Here is a 12919-nt window from a genome sequence, read left to right on the forward strand (position 1 = left end):
GGCATCATGTCTCTGAAGTAACAGCTGAGAGTTCACATCTTGAACCACAAGAAGGAGGCAGAGAACACACTGGGCACAAATCTTTTGAAACCTCAAAGCCCACCCCCAATGGCACACCTCCTCCAACTTTCTAATCTTTCTAAACAGCTCCACAAGTGAGGAACAAGCAGGCTAACATATGAACCTATGGGGGCCATTCTCATTCGAATCACTACAGCATCTATGCCCATACCTCACACTCACATGCAGACACACATACTCCATGAGCATGTACACAGACACACATGAGCGTGTGTGCTCATGCTCCACATCCACATGTAGATAGACATACCATGAGCAAGCATACAGATTCACACAATAGGCATACAACCACAGATACTAGTAGCAGACACAGAAACACAAATGCCAAAGCATTACATCCAAGTAGGCATACCTACATAAGTACACCTTCCTATCAGAATCCCACAGGCACTCACATCATCACACAGAAACAAATGCGAACACAAAGAGGACATGGAGACACACACATGCTGCCACCAACACATAGGCACTCCTGCAGGCATGTTTGCATGAGGTTTACAATAGGAGATGCAGGTATCATGCTGGGTCACACTGAAGCTAGAGCACCCCTCTCTACAGCCAGGTAGTTGGCAGTAGCCAATATCTGGTGGGCCATGTCCTGTGACAAGACAAATGTCTCTTGAGCTCTGCAGCATCTTGCAAGGGATTAAAAACATACTGGCCACACCACTGGCCTATGACAAGGCTATTCCTAGGCAAGTGTCTGCTAGCATTGCAAGCCCAAGAGTATACAGATAGACAAGAGGATACAATCTCCCTGCTGCAGTCTGGAGAAACTGCAGCACAATGTCTGAACAGTAGAGCAGCTCCCAGGGGAACCAAGGAGGCCTTCACATCCTACCCACCCCCACTGAAAGGGAGGAAACAAAGCCACTAGGCCCTGCCCTCCCGACCCCTTCTTGGCTAGGAATCCCAGACTTGCTGCTCCAGCAGATTTCCAGGGATGGGAGGAATCGATGACGCTCAGAGCATTTATAGCCAGTGGGAAAAGCCGTCTGGGCCTCCCTGACACCAGAAATAAATGATTCTGCCAGCAGAAAACCACTCAGATGCAGCCAGAATGACCCGCTGGAGAGAGCATTCACCTTGAGGAATGGCAAGTGCTGGAAGCAGACACTGTCTGTGTAGTCGGGAGTCTACAGCCTCCACAGCCTAAACCACAGCCACTGACAGCTCTGCCAGGGCAACCTCTCATCTCCAAGGCACATGTGAGGCAGGGATCTAGAAGCCCAGCTCTTTCCAACAAGCAGTTGTTTGAACAGATCTGACTACAAGCAAAGGTGAAGTTTTATTTTCTTCTACAGAAAACCTGGTTTCTTTTTGCCCCGCCCTCAAAGCCTGCTGGAAAGCGCTAAAGATAGAGAACACCGTGGGTACTGGTTCTTTGGCTCAGGAAGCATGCTTTCTGAGAGTCCCTGGAGGGATCCCTGTGTGGTCATGAGTGAGGCTGGTCAGTTACCTATGACAGGTGCAGATTTATTCCCCTTTTGCTGGGGACTGTGTTCACCTGTCACTGCTACTTATGATAAGCCCCCTGGGCCCATCTCTGGGGAGCCACCTGCCCAAATACAAAGCCTCTCCTACAAGCTTGCAAAGTGAAGGAGACCTCCCTGAACCTTCCACAGTGCCAAAGGCTGCTTGGGTCTATTCTCTGCCTCATGACTCAAAAGTCAAAGCTTTCAAGGGGAATAAGAGATAGTTTATTCTGGAGCCATTTTGAGTGACCCTGGCCTGGGGACACAGATTTAGGTTACCCCAAATTCCATGTTCCAACCTGGAAGCAGTTTCATGAAGTTTCCTAGTTTTACAGAACAAAGAAAGTCATAAAGCAAGGCAAGTTTAAAATACATTGGTGGGTACATCAGGGAGGCAGTTACAGAGACATGGGGGACGCTTTTCTATGTGCTCAAGATGCTAGCTGATGACATTTGTAGCTTTTTGGACTGATGTAAGCTAGTGGTCTGCTAAGCTAACAAATTTCAAATGGTTTTGTCTTTCAGTCACAAAATGTTAGTTCTGACACAGAGATGGACAAGAAGCGGCTGTTCCAAGATTAGAACTAGCCCAAGATGAGGTGTTGTGCCCAAACTCTGAACCCAAAATTCACCAAGAGACCCAATCTGATGCAAAAGCAGAGTCTTTAATTTTACAAGTTAACGGGGTTCCCTGTCCATCCACAGTTGAAGCAGGCAGAACTTTGAGCAGCAGTGGGGCAGGAAATACATTTGGGTAGAGTAAGGGGAGTGTGGGGGGGTCTGCTAGTTGCATAGCAACAGTCACAGCAACCTGTCCTTTGTTGATTGTTCAGCTGCATCTGCAGGAAGGTTGCAGCACCTAGAGCCCCTCCCAGGCAGGTTGCTAAGCTCTGCATTCCACTGTTATCATAAAACACATCCAGAGCCAGCCAGCTAACTTCTGATTGGTTCCTTGCCACATGGAGGACATCTGGCTTTCCTAGTGTTTAGGGCAAGGTAGAGTAAGGTGGGGGGTGGGGGGGCTCAGCAAATGGTGCTGAGTCAGAGGCCTATGCCTTGCTGGGTCTTTTCTGTAGCTTGTCATGGCTGCCAAAGCAGGTGCCTGAGTGAGTGGTCTGGGCCTTTCAGAGGTAATTCACTTCTGGACCTGCAACATTCCAATCACTCCACAGTACTACAATTGCTGTCAGTCTGTCAATCTCTGCAGAAAGCTTTTTTTCCAGTTTTCACTCACAAGGGAAATGGCATTTGCAATAGCAACCATCTGTATTAGTTCACTGATTGTTACTGTAACAAAACACCTAAGAAAAGAGGTGTATTCAGCCACAGTTCTGGCATCAGGTTGCCTTTTCTGTAGTATAAAAGCAGAGGGAACTTTCCTGTATGGAATTTCATGTTTTCAGGAAAAGTCAGTCTTTCTTCTTAATTCACTTTGCTTTTGTGGCGCTTAACATATGCGACTCCATTTTGGGTTAGTCTGGACTGGTGGAACCCTACTTCAAGAATTCAGTTTCCAAAGGGAAAGTCTAAAAGAGGGGAACCAGGAAGGAGGAGAGTCATCTAGGATGGTGACAGCAGGACTCACACAAACACAGCAGGAAAGGAAATCACTGGGTTGTGGGCTTGAGGTATTTGTGTGTCAAGATAGACACTGGATGTAGCAGCGGGTATGGATGTCTTGGGACCTGAAGGGAAGCCATCTCCAATCCAGAGGTGAAATCACCCAGGGTTCTCCACACTTCCTTTATGCCCACAGACATGGAGAAGGTGTCTGCCCCCTTTGTGTATCTGTGTACACGTGGCGTTGAAGTCATGAATGCTGGCAAATCACTCCAGAAGCTTCAGCTAACATGTTTCCCCATGCGCCCACCACAGAAAAAGAAGTCTGACACCTCTTTCCATATAACTAGTGAAAAGAGATTAGAGAGGTGTGTGTGTGTGTGTGTGTGTGTGTGTGTGTGTGTGTGTGTGTTCCTGCCCATGTGTTTATTCAAATCTGAACTATTTTAAAATCTGACTGCAGCTGAGGTGGTTGTCCTCAGAGGATAACAGAGTCCTCTGAGGCAGAGAGACTGCTCTTTTGTTTGGGAAAACACCTTAATGGATCTTTTAATTATGCAAAGAGAAGCCCCAGGGCTGCTCCAGAGGATGAGAAACCAGGAAGCTAAATTGCACTGCTTAATACACCAGGAAAGTTTGGAGCCATCCCAGGAGGTAACCTCACAAAAAGGGGCTCCACCAAGACAAAAAAGCCAAAGACCCAAGGGAAATGATTGCTAACGAGGAGAGCAGGCTTTGTTCCCCCTCCCAGTGCCTTCTAATGGGGGACAGCTTAGGTTTTCCCACAGCACATGGGAGTCATTTTCCCCAGGGCTCCCCCTAGGGGGCTAGGATGCTGAGTTATAAGTATGACAACTTCCAACCAGTCCACTGCCTCGGTCAACAAGCACTCTGGGGGCTCCTCCACTCTGGGAGGTAGCACAGGCAATGGAAGAATGTAGATGTGGCAAATAGCCATGGAGGAACTGGAGCAGAAACATAGAAGAGTGTGGTTTGCTGACTCACTCCTAGACTCACGAGAAACTAGCTTCCTTCCCAGGACCACCTGCCCAGGGAATGGAGCTACCCACAGTGGGCTGGGCCCTCCCCTGTCCGTGAATAATTAAAACAACCTCCCACAGACATGCCCACAGACCAGTCTGGTTTAGGTAACTTCTCAGTCAAGGTTTTTCTCTCAGAAGACTCTAGATGATGTCAGGTTGACAAATAAAGCTAACTAGGACAGACATAGATGCTGGGTTTGATCCTAAGAGAATGGGACATTCTAAACCTGTAAGTAGCTCTCCTGCCGTTACACAAAGAGAACCGATAGGGAAAAGCAAAGCTGAAAAGACAGATTCCCAAAGCCCTGGACTTACACATTCCTGAAACCACATCAGATCTAAATATCCACTCACACAAACCAGTAAGTCTCCTTGGTGGCCCACCATGCCCTGCTTGGAGACATGTAGTGTAGGGGGTAGGGGGAAGAAGGCTCAGAGAGGAGGAGGAGGGGAAGAGAGGGCAGTGATGCATCCAGTTTGGGCCATGCTTAATGTGAGGTGCCTACAAGGCCTGCAATGAAACATCCAACATTAACAGACTTTGTCCTTAGATGGCCCAAGACTATTGGTGAAATCAGACAACACTGCCTAAGGGAGGTGACAGCTGAGTTGAGAACCAAGAATGATGTGAGGGAGGAGGCCCCCAAAAGAAAAAAGGGAGAGAACTTTAGAAGGGTATGAGGTACACGAAGACATAAGGCACTCTCTACAACAACCCCCAAACTAACCAAACTATAGTTAGTATTATTAAATCAATGGATCAGAATTCCATAGAGAAAATATTTACTCAAGCAAACCCTCCTCGATTCAATAGCTCTTTCAATTAAATTTTTCTAAAATTTTGGACTTCCACTGACAAATCTGCTGCATTTAGAAGGATTTGTAAACCACTTGCCAAGCAGTTAAAAATGTGTGAAATATCTTTGCCAGGAAGATCCATGGGGACCTTTGCAAGAACATACAGAGAGAGGCTGTGAGGTGTCCGAAGTCCTGCCGTGTCATAATGGGACACCATTTTCTAGGGCACTGGTTCATCAATCATGGGAATGAGTGTACCCTACAACCCACCCCTAGCATCCTAGAGTTGCTCAGTATCATGGCAATTTCTGAAGCACCAGTGGGGCCCTGCTCAACTATCCAACAGGCAATCCTTTGGAGGCAGCTCAAGGATTCTAGCAGCTGATAAGAATCACACAATGAAGACGGGCTGTGAGGGGTTGAACTCATCAGTCAGTATCAAGCCTGCATCACTCAGAACATGGAAGTCTGAGTTGCTCTGAGGGTGCTTTTAGGCACCTTCTATCTGGGAAAGCCTCTGATGTAGAAGGAATGGCAGAATGAACGTTCCTATTTTCTTCCTATCCATATCTGGAAACCCTGCCATCCCTGTGTCTGTGAGCTGAGGATGCTTTGGGGCTTCAAAGGGGTGGCAACTTGCTTGCAGCATGTCTATTTCCACAGGACGGGCCTGGAGGCTGCCAGCAGGAGATTTGAACTAAATCCTTAGCACTGTTCTTGCCACAGAGAAAGTTACCACTTGCACCTCCATGGAGGAAGGTAGAAAGCCAAGTCTGATGTTATCGGGCCCTCACAGAAACCACACTTCAGCAATGGACAGCCAAATCTTTACAAAAAAAAAAAGGCTTACTGTCCTGGAACTGCAGTCTAACTAAGCCTATGGGTGACTCCCCTACAAACACAGCTTTAATCAACCAACCAACCAACCAACCAACCCAGAGCCCAAGCTCTTGACCACCTCCCTTACCAATCTTCAGCTAATCTCCCCACTTTAAATCATACCAGGACTAGATTCAAGCACTGAAGCCAGAAGGAGTGAGGGTGGGAAGTCAGGGGACTGGACAGTGGTGGGAGTAGCTAAGTTTGTGCTCTTCCAGTAGAGGGCAGCAATGAGCAAGAACCAAGACTTTGAAATCTACTTGCTTATTTCTGGAATACCGCAGAGGAAAAATCTTCCTTTTATTCAAATTGGTGACTGTCCAGTGCCAGGAAGAACTTTTTGTATGGGAAAATTTTGACCAGCAGAATCTACCCACTTGGGCACTCAAATACTTGCTTGAAACAATGAGTAACAGATTGTGCTTTTGCAAAATGGTAAATGCAATAGCATCAGGCCTTTTGGCAACTTGACTTTGCCATCCTCTCACTAGAAGTGATATGTACATCCCTATTATGTCCAAGGAGTCCAGGTCTGTTTAATCACCACAGCACAGCAGAAGTCACCATGTCAGTTCCAGGAAGGGCCCCCAACTGTCCAGGAACCCTCTGTTCCCTACCCTTGCACTGTTCACATTTGGGATTCTCTCTCCCCAAACCCTGTCACAGTATCCTTGATGCTGTAGCACTGGGGACCTTGACCCTAGAGAGACTGGTCTTTCCATGGCTACTTCCCATTAAAAGATCACTCTCTCTAGGGTCAAGTGAGGGAAGGAGGAAGGGAGGAGGGAGGAAGGAAAGAGATAAGAAAGAAAGAAAGAAAGAAAGAAAGAAAGAAAGAAAGAAAGGAAGAAAGGAAGAAAGGAAGGAAGGAAGGAAGGAAGAAAAGAGGAAGGAAGGGAAAGGGAAGGGAAGGGAAGGGAAGAAAGATGACTTCTCATTCCCTAAGAACCATCTGCCTTTGATTAACCAACCAAGCTATCCAGGCCCCCACACACACCCCAGCCACTTCCATTAGCAAGCTCACACACACACTCAGCTAATATTCTTCCCACCTTAAATTAAAACAGACCAGACTCTAGAGACCTAGATATCATCCTATATCAACCTGAAATCCCTCCAAATTATTCAAACGATACAGTTGTAAACTTACTCGGCATACCTACCCTGCCTCACGAAGTTCTTCCCAAGAAAGAGAACCTTTTCCTTCTGTCTCCAGAAGACTTGATGGTTCCATCATGGCCCTGCATGAAGTACTCTGCTTCTATGACAACGATTTCCACATCCTTACATCCTAGCATATCTAATTAAAATAAATCCTAAGGACACTTCAGAATAGCTACCAAACTCAGTAAGAAGCCCCAACCACAGGAAGAGGACACACGAAAGTGTGCCAGGTGCCAGCAATGTGAATGGGACTCTGGGACATCCTTACAGACATTCAGGGCTGATAACACCTCACTGCAGTTATACTAGAGAGTGCTAAATTATACCGAGGAGTGCTAAACTGAGCCCCGTCAATCACAGATGCATGAATTTCTGTCTGAACCTTTATGGCCTGGGAGCAAACACACCACAGATGACAAAAGTGACCATGGTGTTTCATTGTAGGATGTTTTCCTGAGAAAAGATCCTCATGAGTGGTCCTGTAGCACCCAACTGCAGTGCACAGGCAGCATCAGGGACCATGTCAGGAATATAGAGTTTAGCAGCTAGAGGATAGTTCAATCAGTAACATGCTTGCAATGCAAGCAGGAGAGCCTGAGTTCAATCCCCCCACAGCCACAGTTGAATTTGGTGCTGTGCATTTGTAATCCCCACACTAGGGAGGCAGAGACAGGTGGATCCCTAGAGTTCATGGTCTAGCCAGCCTAATCAGTCAACCCCAAGCTCCAGTGTCAGACACTGTCTCAAAATACATGATGGGGAGCTGAAGAGATGGCTCAGTGGTTAAAAGCACTTGTTACTCTTCCAGAGGACTTGTGTTTGTGTTCCAGCACTCAAAAGGCGGCCCACAAACATCTGTAACTCAAGTTCCAAGGCATCTAACACCCTCTTCTGGCAACCATGGACACCAGGCACACATATAGTATATAGACAAACAAAATACATGTCTTAGTTTTTATTGCTGTGATGAAACACCATTACCAAAAAGCAAACTGAGGAGGACAAGATTTATTTGGCTTACACTTCCAGATCATAGTTCATCATTGAAGGAAGTCAGGACAGGAACTCAAGCAGGGCAGGAACCTGGAGGCAGGAGCTGATGCAGAGGCCGTGGAGGATGCTGCTTACTGGCTTGCTCAGCCTGCTTTCTTATAGAACCCAAGACCACCAGCCCAGGTATGGTACCATCCACCACAGTCTGGGCCTTCCCCAACTGATCACTAATTGAGAAAATATCATATGACTGCATCTCATGGAGGTATTTCCTCAACTGAGGCTCCTTCCTCTCTGATGACTCTAGCTTGTGTTAAGTTGACATCCAAAACCAGCCAATATAATACCTATAAAATAAAAATAAATTAGCCAAAAAGACTTTTAAATGAAAAGAACATAAGATGTCTGGCATGATGGCTCTGGGTGTGAATTGCTTGCTTTTGAGACTGATCCTGGAATCCACGTAAAAATGGAAAGAGAAATGACTCCAGAAAGTTGTCCCCTAGCCCTCCACACACTGTGACACACATATTCACAAATACATGTGTCTCTTACACACACAATAATAAATAAACACAACCAAGGTGAATGGGCTTCTGAGAAACATAACACTTGAACTGACCACTGGCCTTCACATAGGGTGCACAAACATGTGTATGCACACCTATAAACGTACATACATGAACCTGTAAATACATGCACACACACACACAAGTCCCAAACCTCATCATGCCAGGTGAGAGCCTTCATTTTAATGAGAGTCTGTAAAAGAACAGTAGCACATGAAAGAATAAGAAACGTTGACATGGCAACCTGGCTACATCTGCCCAGGTGCCCTTGGCTTTCTGTCCTGGTTGATGAGTTCATCCCCCCAACCTCTATGTACACACCTCTTTTCTGAACTGCTGTGTGCTATGGGAACACATCTGGGAATTGACTTACATCCCCTGCCATGACCAGCACAGTTTCTAGCTAGAGCGGGAGGGGAAAGCCTGCTCATTTGTGTGGAGAGGAGCAAGCCCTTCCACCAGAGCATCAGGGCTTAGACTCCATCTGAATCTCCTCTTGATTTCTCTCCTCTATCTTGCTCCTCAGTTCTCTCCTGTGTCTCTTGGGAGCACTTTCTTCACAAATCACCTACACAGTGATGAGTGGATTAGGGTAGATGGGACTGGATGGAGGGGAAAATGGGAATGGATGGCTCTTTCGTAGAGCTTTACTACAGAGGGGAGCTTAAAAAGTAACAAAATGGTCAGACATTGAAGAGAAATGAAAATTGTATTGTTTAAATAGCACAAAATCCCCAAAAATTTAGCATCTTAAATTTATGTGGTTTATTATTATGCAATGACAGGAATTCCTCAGGGTGGTCCTGCCTCAGAGGCTGTAGTCAGAATGTCAGTCACCAGAAGCCTGGGCAGCCTCCTCCAAACCCACTCAGAGCCCTTAGCCAGAGGTGTCAGTTCCTCTCTACTAAGCCACTCAGGACATTGCCACCCCTGGGGGAATGATGAGAAAGGCAGGTGTTTATAAGCACACAGACAAGAACTAGTCAGGACACATTGTTAAAACCCTTTAAGGCTTGGCAGTAGGCTGACGGGGTTTCAGCTATGAAGATGATTAAGGCCAACTTCTGTATCATACAGTTTGCTATTCCTTTTTAATTTCAAGACATTTAAGGTGGACACATAGGGGCTGGGAGATGGCTTTGGAAGGCGAGCATGAGGATCTCAGTTCAGTCACACACACAGGGCGCTGGTTTTCTGAGGCTTATCAGTGGGTAAAAACACTTGCAGCTAAGCCAGATGACCACATGGTGGAGGGAGGGAACCAATTCCTGCAAGGTTTCCTCTGATCTCTATATATGTGATGTGGCAGACATGCACAACAAATAAATAATAGTAATGTTTAAAGATTTCTTGAAGCCATACACACCTGTAATGTGAGCATTGAGGGAGAAAACACAGGATGATCACTGGGGCATGCTGGCCAGAAGCGTAGGTGGAAAGACGTCAAGTCCAGGTTCATTGAGAGACTGTCTCAAGAGAATAAGATGGGAAGTAACATGTGGTGTACACATATATAAAATACGTGTGTGTGCTCATGTATACACACACACACACACACACACACACACACACACACACACTTTTATTATAAAGGTAGAACCTTAAATCTACAGTAGCCATGTCCATTGCAAAATATATTCATGAAGAGAAATGACAAAAGCAGAGAATTTAAATAGCTCACACACACAAAATGCAATGGGTGAGTGTGTGTGTGTGTGTGTGTGTGTGTGTGTGTGTGTGATTTTTAGGGACAACTATGTGGATAGGGCCCTGGCAAGGTAAGGATGGTGAGAAAGCTCAAGGCATTCTGGGAACTCAATCTCCTCTTGTTTGTCCACTGACCTAGGGGAGGTGGCAGCTCCTTCCTAGCTCTGTGTGGCTCTCTACAGCCAGCTCCCTGTTTGGGGATGGCTATGAGTTTTCTGGCCAGATCTTCATAAACTGGCCAAACTCAACCATCTGCTGTTCCCTAAGGCACAGAGCCATTTTCCCAGTCCCCTCACACAGATGGCAACTGGGACGGCCCAGCTCTAGACTCCATGTCAGCCATCAAGAGAGGGGACAAGCTGGCAACCTCACCCTGAACTTCAGGGAAGCATCTGCCCACCCTCTGCAGATGGCTCTACCAGAAAGGTGGCGTCCTCCAGCAGCTTGAGGCCGGAGAAGTCTCTTAAACTGCTGCCACACCCATATTAGGAGTTTGTCCTTTGTATGATTTTAAGTTCACCAGTTATTATAAAGGACCCTACAATGTGTCCAGGTGAAAGCATGCATAGCATGGGGTTGGCGTGAGGATGGGAACACCATTCTCCAGGCACCTTCACAAACTCACCAACACTCTTCCTTGGTGTTTTGATGGAGGTTCCACTGCACAGATGCAAGTGATTGCATCATTGGCCATGGGGAACCAACTAGCAGCCTTCGAGCCCCTCTCCACTCTCCAGGGAACCTTCTCTCCAGCACAGTGGTTCTCAACCTTCCTAAAGCTGCCACCTTTAATATACTTCCTCATGTTGTGGTGACCCCCAGCCATAATGTAACATTGCTGTTATGAATCATAATGTAAATATATGATATGCAGGTCGTTCAACCCCCACAGGCTGAGAACTACTGCTCTAATACTACCCCCATCTTTCTGCCACCCTGACGTAACCAGCAATGACCAATGCATAACCAATCACCAGCCCCCACCCTGAAGCAACCAACAGTGACCAACGCATCAGCATACAAAAGGAAAAAGAAAAATACTACCAGTTTGGAGGATCTGAGGAGTCCTTTGCCAGTATACCACAAAACCAATTATATATTTCACAGTATTTCAGAACCCTTACATTAGAAGGCTGTGTAATCCAAAAGACACAAGAACATGGCTAGGATCCCGTTCGGTATTAATAACCAGTTCAGTCCATCATGTATAAATATGTCTCCCAGGCAAGGCCACTCAGGGTCATAGTCTTCTCTTTGATCTTGTCAGCCTCCAAAGGCAGGAGTGGTCTCCACAGACACATAGCCTCCCTCTTTCAGACACAGGGTAAAGCTGAGCTAAGCGACAGTGTCCTTGCTGAGATTAATGTGGTATTGACTTTCCATTCATAACCTGCTTATTTAATCCTTTACACTGAGCTACTGTGCTTCCTTCTCTTCAGCTGTACCCTGACATCTATCTTTGGAAGCGACAATCAGCATTAGGTTAGAGAGAGGGATGAGAGATGGTTTGATGTGAGAGTTGAGTTGCCCTTGTGGGTGTGAAATTTATTAGGAAGGTTATTAACATTGCAGACAGCATAACATGGAGGAACAGAGAGAGAGAGAAAGAGAGAGACAGAGAGAGAGAGAGAGAGAGAGAGAGAGAGAGAGAGAGAGAGAGAGAATGAACCTTCAGTTCCACCAGATAATGAGTTCTGCTCCTTTGGTTTCTGAGGGAGGGGAAGATCCCACACGATGAGGCAGCAAGCTTGGTTAGTAAGTAGCCCAAAGACTGCAGGGTCACAGCAGCTTGCTCACCAGAACCACCTCCCAGCAGGTGTAAGGGTAGAGCGCTGCAGGGGGTGTGGCCTGATTTGTTTAACACAGCAGTATCTGGGAACTCTGAGGTTGGCATTCTGTCCAGTCCTTGTGCTCAGCCGCAGTAGGCAGTACACAGCGAGCGCCTCTTCTGGGCCCACTCCCACTTGGGCAGGGCGAGGTAACACAGGCACAGAACAGTGGCCTGGTTTCACTACGAAGCAGTGTAACTGCATTCACTGTTGCCTCAAGTTCGCCAGATGGAGAGGAACACTCCACCTCTCCGGGCTCTGGAAATTCCTAAATCAAAGCTAGTTTCCTCCTTGGGAATTATCCTTGCTTCCAGCATGTGAAGCTGAACCCTACCCCTGTGACTGTTCTTGGAGTTCTAAGTTCTGACTTTAGGGAGTCCCCCAAAACCAGGTCCAAACCATTTTCCCCAGAAAGAAATGGAGAGAGTAATGAAACAGGAAAGGAATCTGTTCAGTAGAGCCATAGGGAAAGATCTGGACGAAGAAAGAGTGAGATGTGTGCACAGTCAGGAAATCTCAGGTAGGGCGGTGGTGCACGCCTTTAATCCCAGCACTCGGGAGGCAGGGGCAGGCAGAGCTCTGAGTTTGAGGCCAGCCTGGTCTATAGAGCAAGTTCCAGCCCAGCCAAGGCTACATAGAGAACACCCCTGTCTCAGAAAGGGGGGAGGGGGAGAGAAAAAAAAATAAAAATAAAGGGCTTAATAAAAAAGAAATCTCAGACTGAGAAGTGTGCTATCATTTCAGTCAAAGTCTGTGAGCCTCTGTGGGCTCTGGAAAAGACGTTTACAGAGGTGTGTGTGTGTGTGTGTGTGTGTGTGTGT

The sequence above is a fragment of the Phodopus roborovskii genome, unplaced genomic scaffold (assembly GCF_943737965.1).
Source record: "Phodopus roborovskii unplaced genomic scaffold, PHOROB, whole genome shotgun sequence".
In the NCBI taxonomy this organism is placed as follows: domain Eukaryota; kingdom Metazoa; phylum Chordata; class Mammalia; order Rodentia; family Cricetidae; genus Phodopus; species Phodopus roborovskii.